The 10,579-nt window shown below is 39.7% G+C and overlaps 1 protein-coding gene across 2 annotated transcripts in view; it reads right to left on the reverse strand.

Annotated features, from left to right (window-relative positions):
* Positions 1–10,579, reverse strand: part of DACH2 (dachshund family transcription factor 2) — a 714,928-nt gene that overhangs the window by 551,289 nt on the left and 153,060 nt on the right. The gene's annotated exons all lie outside the window — the stretch shown is intronic.

Here is a 10,579-nt window from a genome sequence, read left to right on the forward strand (position 1 = left end):
TTCCCCTTAGCCAATGAACAGGGTGGGGTGTCCTTATACTTCAACAGCAAAGTTTCACAGTCACAACAAATTTTAACCTTAACTGTGGTTTTCTTCAAACTATTATGAAATGATGGAAATCTAGTAATATACCAAAGGGGCAGAAAGACAAAAAGAAATATGAATAAGCCAAGCAACTCACAGCTAAAATAATTTTTTTCCATCATTTTACAAGTTGGACCTGAACTCTGAAACCTTTTTTTGTAAAAATAATTTAGACACCTGGAATGATTGATCTAATTAGGTACTTTTCAAAAGTATAAAGATCATCTCTATAATGACATTTTTAACAGAGAATTAAAGAATTGTGGATGAAAAGGACTCAGTTTGGGGTTCTATTGAAATAGTACTACTCCTTGTGGCTATATTGTCTTTAAACTAAAAACCTAAGTAAGCCCCATAAAATGCAATTTACTCAGTTTATTCTATTACAAAACTTCATAAAGACATCAACAAAACCACTTGGTCATTTATATAACAGGCCACATCAGAGCAAATAAGAGAATTAAGAGTGTTTCTTGTAAGCCTCTATTAACTACAATATTCATATTAGTCAGTTGTACAGAAAAATATAGTTAAAAGAGGAAACAAATAAAATATAACATGTTTTCTTAAATCAGAAATAAGTCTCCCACAAAAATTCTAAGAAGGAAACAGAAACTGGAGGTAGACCAAGAGGGTCAAAACACTACTGGGGAAGATGGTCGAATAGGAACAGCTCCAGTCTCCAGCTCCCAGCGCAAGCGACACAGAAGACAGGTGATTTCTGCATTTTCAACTGAGATACTGGGTTCGTCTCACTAGGGAGTGCCAGACAATCAGTGCTGGTCAGCTGCTGCAGCCCAACCAGCAAGAGCTGAAGCAGGGTGAGGCATCGCCTCACCTGGGAAGTGCAAGGGGGAAAGGAATCCCTTTTCCTAGCCAGGGGAACTGAGACACACAACACCTGGAAAATCGGGTAACTCCCACCCCAATACTGAGCTTTACCAAGGGTCTTAGCAAAGGGGCACACCAGGAGATTATATCCCACACCTAGACGGGAGAGTCCCACGCCCACGGAGCCTCCCTCATTGCTAGCACAGCAGTCAGCAATCTAAGGGCAAGGCAGCAGCCAGGCTGGGGGAGGGGCGCCCACCATTGCTGAGGCTTAAGTAGGTAAACAAAGCCACTGGGAAGTTCGAACTGGGTGGAGCTCACAGCATCTCAAGGAAGCCTGCCTGTCTCTGTAGACTCCACCTCTGGGGACAGGGCACAGCTAAACAACAACAACAACAACAACAACAACAACAAAAGCAGCAGAAACCTGTGCAGACGCAAATGACTCTGTCTGACAGCTTTGAAAAGAGCAGTGGATCTCCCAACACGGAGGTAGAGATCTGAGAAGGGACAGACTGCCTGCTCCAGTGGGTCCCTGACCCCTGAGTAGCCTAATTGGGAGACATCCCCCACTAGGGGTAGACCAACACCCTACAACTCACACGGTGGAGTACACCCCTGAGAGGAAGCTTCCAAAGTAAGAATCAGACAGGTTCACTCGCTGCTTAGCAATATTCTATGTTCTGCAGCCTCTGCTGCTGATACCCAGGCAAACAGGGTCTGGAGTGGACCTCAAGCAATCTCCAACAGACCTACAGCGGAGGGTCCTGACTATTAGAAGGAAAACTAACAAACAGGAAGAACACCTACACCAAAACCCCATCAGTACGTCACCATCATCAAAGACCAGAGGCAGACAAAACCACAAACATGGGGAAAAAGCAGGGCAGAAAAGCTGGAAATTCAAAAAATAAGAGCGCATCTCCCCCTCCAAAGGAACGCAGCTCATCGCCAGCAACGGATCAAAGCTGGTCAGAGAATGACTTTGACGAGATGAGAGAAGAAGGCTTCAGTCCATCAAACTTCTCAGAGCTAAAGGAGGAATTACATACCCAGCGCAAAGAAACTAAAAATCTTGAAAAAAGAGTAGAAGAATTGATAACTAGAATAATTAATGCAGAGAAGGCCATAAATGAACTGACAGAGATGAAAACCATGACACGAGAAATACGTGACAAATGCACAAGCTTCAGTAACTGACTCGATCAACTGGAAGAAAGCATATCAGCGATTGAGGATCAAATGAATGAAATGAAGCGAGAAGAGAAATCTAAAGAAAAAAGAAGAAAAGGAAATGAACAAAGCCTGCAAGAAGTATGGGATTATGTAAAAAGACCAAATCTACATCTGATTGGGGTGCCTGAAATTGAGGGGGAAAATGGAACCAAGTTGGAAAACACTCTTCAGGATATCATCCAGGAGAACTTCCCCAACCTAGTAGGGCAGGCCAACATTCAAATTCAGGAAATACAGAGAATGCCACAAATAAACTCCTTGAGAAGAGCAACTCCAAGACACATAATTGCCAGATTCACCAAAGTTGAAATGAAGGAAAAAATCTTAAGGGCAGCCAGAGAGAAAGGTTGGGTTACCCAAAAAGGGAAGCCCATCAGATTAACAGCAGATCTCTCAGCAGAAACTCTACAAGTCAGAAGAGAGTGAGGGCCAATGTTCAACATTCTTAAAGAAAAGAATTTTAAACCCAGAATTTCATATCCAGCCAAACAAAGTTTCATTAGTGAAGGAGAAATAAAATCCTTTACAGATAAGCAAATGCTTAGAGATTTTGTCACCACCTGGCCTGCCTTACAAGAGACCCTGAAGGAAGCACTAAACATGGAAAGGAACAACTGGTACCAGCCATTGCAAAAACATGCAAAAATGTAAAGACCATCGAGGCTAGGAAGAAACTGCATCAACTAACGAGCAAAATAACCAGTTAATATCATACTGGCAGGATCAAGTTCACACATAACAATATTAACCTTAAAGGTAAATGGACTAAATGCTCCAATTAAAAGACACAGACTGGCAAACTGGATAAAGAATCAAGACCCATAAGTTTGCTGTATCCACGACACCCATCTCACAAGCAGAGACCTACATAGGCACAAAATAAAGGGATGGAGGAAGATCTACCAAACAAATGGAGAACAAAAAAAAGCAGGGGTTGCAATCGTAGTCTCTGATAAAACAGACTTTAAACCATCAAAGATCAAAAGAGACAAAGAAGGCCATTACATAATGGTAAAGGGATCAATTCAACAGGAAGAGCTAACTATCCTAAATATATATGAACCCAATACAGGAGCACCCAGATTCATAAAGCAAGTCCTTAGAGATTCACAAAGAGAATTAGACTCCCATACAATAATAATGGGAGACATCAACACCCCGCTGTCAACATTAGACAGATCAAGGAGACAGAAAGTTAACAAGGATATCCAGGAATTGAACTCATCTCTGCACCAAGCGGACCTAATAGACATCTATAGAACTCTCCACCCCAAATCAACAGAATATACATTCTTCTCAGCACCACATCACACTTATTCCAAAATTGACCACATAATTGGAAGTAAAGCACTCCTTAGCAAATGTACAAAAAGAGAGATTATAACAAACTGTCTCTCAGACCACAGTGCAATCAAACAAGAACTCAGGACTAAGAAACTCACTCAAAACGGCTCAACTACATGGAAACTGAACAACCTGCTCCTGAATGACTACTGGCTACATAACGAAATGAAGGCAGAAATAAAGAGGTTCTTTGAAACCAATGAGAACAAAGATACAACATACCAGAATCTCTGGGACACATTTAAAGCAGTGTGTAGAGGGAAATTTATAGCACTAAATGCCCACAAGAGAAAGCTGGAAAGATCTAAAATTGATACTCTAACATCACAATTAAAAGAACTGGAGAAGCAAGAGCAAACACATTCAAAAGCTAGCAGAGGGCAAGAAATAACTGAGATCAGAGCAGAACTGAAGGAGATAGAGACACAAAAAGCCCTCCAAAAAATCAATGAATCCAGGAGTTGGTTTTTTGAAAAGATCAACAAAATTGATAGACCACTAGCAAGACTAATAAAGAAGAAAAGAGAGAAGAATCAAATAGACGCATTAAAAAACGATAATGGGAATATCACCACCAACCCCACAGAACTACAAACTACCATCAGAGAATACTATAAACACCTCTATGCAAATGAACTACAAAATCTAGAAGAAATGGATAATTTCCTGGACACTTACACTCTCCCAAGACTAAACCAGGAAGAAGTTGAATCCCTGAATAGATCAATAGCAGGCTCTGAAATTGAGGCAATAATTAATAGCTTACCAACCAAAAAAAGTCCAGGACCAGATGGATTCACAGCTGAATTCTACCAGAGGTACAAGGAGGAGCTGTTACCATTCCTTCTGAAACTATTCCAATCAATAGAAAAACAGGGAATCCTCCCTAACTCATTTTATGAGGCCAACATCATCCTGATACCAAAGCTTGGCAGAGACACAACAAAAAAAGAGAATTTTAGACCAATCTCCCTGATTAACATCGATGCAAAAATCCTCAATAAAATACTGGTAAACTGGATTCAGCAGTACATCAAAAAGCTTAAGCACCATGATCAAGTGGGCTTCATCCCTGGGATGCAAGGCTGGTTCAACATTCGCAAATCAATAAACGTAATCCAGCATATAAACAGAACCAAAGACAAAAACCACATGATTATCTCAATAGATGCAGAAAAGGCCTTTGACAAAATTCAACAGCCCTTCATGCTAAAAACGCTCAATAAATTCGGTATTGATGGGACGTATCTCAAAATAATAAGAGCTATCTATGACAAACCCACAACCAATATCATACTGAATGGGCAAAAACTGGAAAAATTCCCTTTGAAAAGCAGCATAAGACAGGGATGCACTCTCTCACCACTCCTATTCAAAATAGTGTTGGAAGTTCTGGCTAGGGCAATCAGGGAAGAGAAAGAAATCAAGGGTATTCAGTTAGGAAAGGAAGAAGTCAAATTTTCCCTGTTTGCAGATGACATGATAGTATACTTAGAGAACCCCGTTGTCTCAGCCCAAAATCTCCTTAAGCTGATAAGAAACTTCAGTAAAGTCTCAGGATACAAAATTAATGTGCAAAAATCACAAGCATTCTTATACACCAGTAACAGACAAACAGAGAGCCAAATCAGGAATGAATTTCCATTCACAATTGCTTCAAAGAGAATAAAATACCTAGGAATCCAACATACAAGGAATGTAAAGGACCTCTTCAAGGAGAACTACAAACCACTGCTCAGTGAAATAAAAGAGTACACAAACAAATGGAAGAACATACCATGCTCATGGATAGGAAGAATCAATATTGTGAAAATGGCCATACTGCCCAAGGTAATTTACAGATTCAATGCCATCCCCATCACGCTACCAATGAGTTTCTTCACAGAATTGGAAAAAAACTGCTTTAAAGTTCATATGGAATCAAAAAAGAGCCCGCATTGCCAAGACAGTCCTAAGACAAAAGGAAAAAGCTGGAGGCATCATGCTACCTGACTTCAAACTATACTACAAGGCTACAGTAACCAAAACATCATGGTACTGGTACCAAAACAGAGATATAGACCAATGGAACAGAACAGAGTCCTCAGAAATAATACCACACATCTACAGCCATCTGATCTTTGACAAACCTGAGAGAAACAAGAAATGGGGAAAGGATTCCCTATTTAATAAATGGTGCTGGGAAAATTGGCTAGCCATAAGTAGAAAGCTGAAACTGGATCCTTTCCTTACTCCTTATACGAAAATTATTTCAAGATGGATTAGAGACTTAAATGTTAGACCTAATACCATAAAAACCCTCGAAGAAAACCTAGGTAATACCATTCAGGACATAGGCATGGGCAAGGACTTCATGTCTAAAACACCAAAAGCAAAGGCAGCAAAAGCCAAAATTGACAAATGGGATCTAATTAAACTAAAGAGCTTCTGCACAGCAAAAGAACCTACCATCAGAGTGAACAGGCAACCTACAGAATGGGAGAAAATTTTTGCAATCTACTCATCTGACAAAGGGCTAATATCCAGAACCTACAAAGAACTCAAACAAATTTACAAGCAAAAAACAAACAACCCCATCAGAAAGTGGGCAAAGGATATGAACAGACATTTCTCAAAAGAAGACATTCATACAGCCAACAGACACATGAAAAAATGCTCATCATCACTGGCCATCAGAGAAATGCAAATCAAAACCACAATGAGATAGCATCTCACACCAGTTAGAATGGCAATCATTCAAAAGTCAGGAAACAACAGGTGCTGGAGAGGATGTGGAGAAATAGGAACACTTTTTACACTGTTGGTAGGATTGTAAACTAATTCAACCATTATGGAAAACAGTATGGCAATTCCTCAAGGATCTAGAACTAGATGTACCATATGACCCAGCCATCCCACTACTGGGTATATGCCCAAAGGATTATAAAGCATGCTGCTATAAAGACACATGCACACGTATGTTTATTGCGGCACTATTCACAATAGCAAAGACTTGGAATCAACCCAAATGTCCATCAGTGACAGACTGGATTAAGAAAATGTGACACATATACACCATGAAATACTATTCAGCCATAAAAAAGGATGAGTTTGCATCCTTTGTAGGGACATGGATGCAGCTGGAAACCATCATTCTCAGCAAACTATCGCAAGAACAGAAAACCAAACACCGCATGTTCTCACTCATAGGTGGGACCTGAACAATGAGATCACTTGGACTCGGGAAGGGTAACATCACACACCGGGGCCTATCATGGCGGGGGGAGGGGGGAAGGACGGCACTGGGAATTATACCTGATGTAAATGACGAGTTGATGGGTGCTGACGAGTTGATGGGTGCAGCACACCAACATGGCACAAGTATACATATGTAACAAACCTGCACGTTATGCACATGTACCCTAGAACTTAAAGTATAATAATAATAATAATAATAATAATAATAATAATAATAAAAACACTACTGGGAATTATGGTAAATAACATTTTGGATAACACCCATTGTACCAGCCATCTCCATTTAATGATGCTGCAACACACTACCACATTGAAACATTTCTAGGGCTCTAAAGCAAAACCAATACAAACAATGTGCTCAGGAACCATATTATATCCTCCTATTATAAATGAATACCTACAACATGGAAACCAATTCATTTATACAAATGTCACTTCAGTAGAAGGCAGAAGGCAAGGCGGTTCACTTCTGTCCAGGCCTGAGTCACCTGTGGAACTATCTTTTCAAGTTGTATATCTCATTCTTAGAGTAACTATACATCCCAATTTCTCTGAAACTGCTTCCTTGTTTATGCCTGTTGTTGTGATGTAATTACTAACAGTGGTCACTTTCACTTTCAAAAGTGTTCCAGTTTGGAAAATAAAGTATATGATTTTCCTATTAATATCCCATTGACTATATATAAATGTCTATAATTATCTACTAGAGGAAATATTTTTACTTTCTCCTTTATATAGAAATTGTACTTCTGATAACAATATGAATAGAGCATGAAACATGTTCTAAGCAAAGATAATATGGTACGACCCTTGAATGTTATCAGTCGCAATTCAGCTACCACCAATTTAACACACTTAGCTCCTGATTCACCTGTAGTAGAGTAATTTAACAGCCTTATACAATCTGACTGCTTTCCAATAAATTATCTTTTTGTCATTACGCTTGTCAGGAAGAGATTTTCATTTAGAAGGATTCTAAAATGATCTACATAAAATCATACAATTACAGGACCACCTATTCCTATTACAGCTAACCTCCTGTGATGGGGGTGCTATATACTTCGGTGTTCAGACAGCTGCTCACAGACCACTGCAACTGACAAATTAATTTTTTTTACAGCAGAAAACAGAAAAGTACTCGCTATCACTGTGTAGTGATGGAGGTTGTATCAGATTAGAGTGAGAGCCAGATGTGACGCATGGACTGAGAATTTGATCTTGTTTGTCCCTTGGCCTTTGGAAAAATGTCTAAAAGTATGCCCTAAGAAGGTCAAAGCTATTCTTTCTCCAACCCCATAATATTCTGAAAATCGAGCTACTTACCCTTTATACAGTAGCCAGATCAATGGTTTCTATGTGTACAATTGTAATGTTTTTCATTGCCTTAAGTGCTCTAATAACTATACATATACACATACACTCACATATATATATATATATATATATATATATATATATATAATTCTATTTCTTTATACAACTGTATATGTTTCTATGCATGACTCTGAAGGCAGAAAAAGTATGTTTGCATATATGTGCATGCATGTGTATGTTATGACATGTGTGTCTAAATATGTGCTACATCCCTGTTTCCTAGTTCACTATCTACCACCAATATACTACCAGTCATATCTATTATTTTATCTTTTGTGCACAATCTATACATGCCCCCCACAACCTGGATTCTCACAAATGATCTACCATAATAAAATGAATAAGCCTAGTAAAATGTTTTAAAGTCTCCAGCATGTATGTAATACATTTTACCAAATATTTTTGTGAATGATTTTTAATCAAAATGATATGTATTTATACATCTCAAAATACATTTGAAATCAAAAGGATTCTATTGGTACTCATTTTAGAGACAAACCAAAAGAAAGCACAATAACAAAGAGGGTCTAATAATGAAAAAAATAAGATTATTCTCTGATATAAATTTGTAAAACACACTGCCACTAATTCTTGCCTTTATAGGCAAACTTGAACATGGGATCTCTAATAATAAAGATTAAAGTTGACCTATGTAATTGAGGTGATATATTTGTCACAAATTATATCAAATATGTCATGAAACAACGTAAGATATTTCATATATAATTTTCACAAATATTTTTTGGTAAAAAAGTTAAATTATTATTGCATCCAAAATTTTAATTAAGTCTTCAAGGCAAGATGGCAGAATAAGTTTCGCTAATCGTCTTCCCCACCAAAGGATATCAATTTAACAACTATCTACACACACACACACACACACACACACACACACACACACACACCCCTTCATAAGAACCAAAAATCAGGTGAGCACTCATAGTACCTAATTATAACTTCAAAATCACTGAAAGAGACACTGAAGAAGTACAAAAAAAAAAAAAAAAAAAGTCTTGTTCTCTGATGCCACCCCTCCCAAATCCCCCTGGCTCCTCTATCTTTTGAAATTTCTTGTGGAGACCATTTCTGTGTCTGAGGAGATGGAAATCATAGAAATTGGGAGGCATCAAACTCAGCGTTGCCCTCTTATAACAAAAAGCAAAACCCAACAAAACTCAGCTGATACCCGACCAAGAAGAGAGCATTCAAACCAGTCCTAGTCAGAGAGGAATTGTCAATCCTAGTGGTCCAAACTTGAGTTCCCACAATCCTCACCACCATGGGCTAAAGTGTTCTGGGGCTGCAACTAAACTTGAAAAACAGTCAACACCAAGAGGATTGCAACTCCTAAGCAAGCTGAAGTGTTAAACTGGGCCCAGAGAGAGTGAACTGGTTGGGTATGAAACTTACTTAGACACCAAATGAGGCAGCTAAGGGAATGCTTACATCAACCGTCCCCTAACCCCAGGATGCACAGCTCGTGGTTCCAAAAGAGACCCCCTCCTTCCGCTTAAGGAGAGGAGAGATAAGAGTGCAGAGGACTTTGTCTTGCACCTTGAATACCAGCTCAGCCACAGCAGAACAGGGCACTGGTCAGTCATTAGGCACCCTTTCCAGGACCTTCCTCCTGAGCAACATTTCCGGACACATCCTGGGCCATAAGGGAACATTCTGCCTTGAAGGGAATGACCAAGACCTGGAAGAAGTCATCACCTGCTAACTGAAGAGCCCTTAGCCCCTGAATAACCAGCAGTGATACCCAGATACTACATCAAGGGCTGTGAGACACTGAGACTTGCTGGCTTCAGGTGAGACTCAACACACTCCCAGCTATGGTGGCTACAGTGCAAGACTCCTTCCATATGAGAAAAGTAGAGAGAAAAGTAAATGGGACTTTGTCACACTACCTTAGGTACCAGCTCTGTCACAGGATAATAGAGCACCAATCCAGCCTTTGAGGGGACTTATTCCAGGACTTGGCTCTAGTACAGCATTTCTGTACCTGCCTTGGGCAAGAGGGGAGCCCACTGCCCTGAAGTCAGGCAGTATTCAACACAAGCTGAGTGAACAGCCCTGGGTCTTAAGGAAATATCAGTGGTAGTCTGGTAGTACTCCCTGTGGGTCTATGGTACTGGTAGCCACTGGGTGAGGCTTCTCTGCATTTAAGAAAGGGAGCGAAGACTGAAAAGGACTCTATCTTGTGATTTGAGTGCCAGGGCAGTCACAGTGCAATAGAATACACAATTACACTTCTAAGCTATGTGACTTAGGGCCTGGCTCCCAGACAGCACCTCTGGATATGCCAGGGGTCTGGGGGAGCTTACCTCTCTGAAAGGAAGGTCACAGGTCTGGAAGCTTTTCTACCTGCTGATTGTAGAGCCCCAGGTTCCTTTTTTTTTTTTTTTTTTTTATTCTTTTAGTTTTTGGGGTACATGTGCATAACGTGCAGGTTTGTTACATTTTTATACTTTTG

The sequence above is a fragment of the Piliocolobus tephrosceles genome, chromosome 12, assembly GCF_002776525.5.
Source record: "Piliocolobus tephrosceles isolate RC106 chromosome 12, ASM277652v3, whole genome shotgun sequence".
Lineage (NCBI taxonomy): Eukaryota > Metazoa > Chordata > Mammalia > Primates > Cercopithecidae > Piliocolobus > Piliocolobus tephrosceles.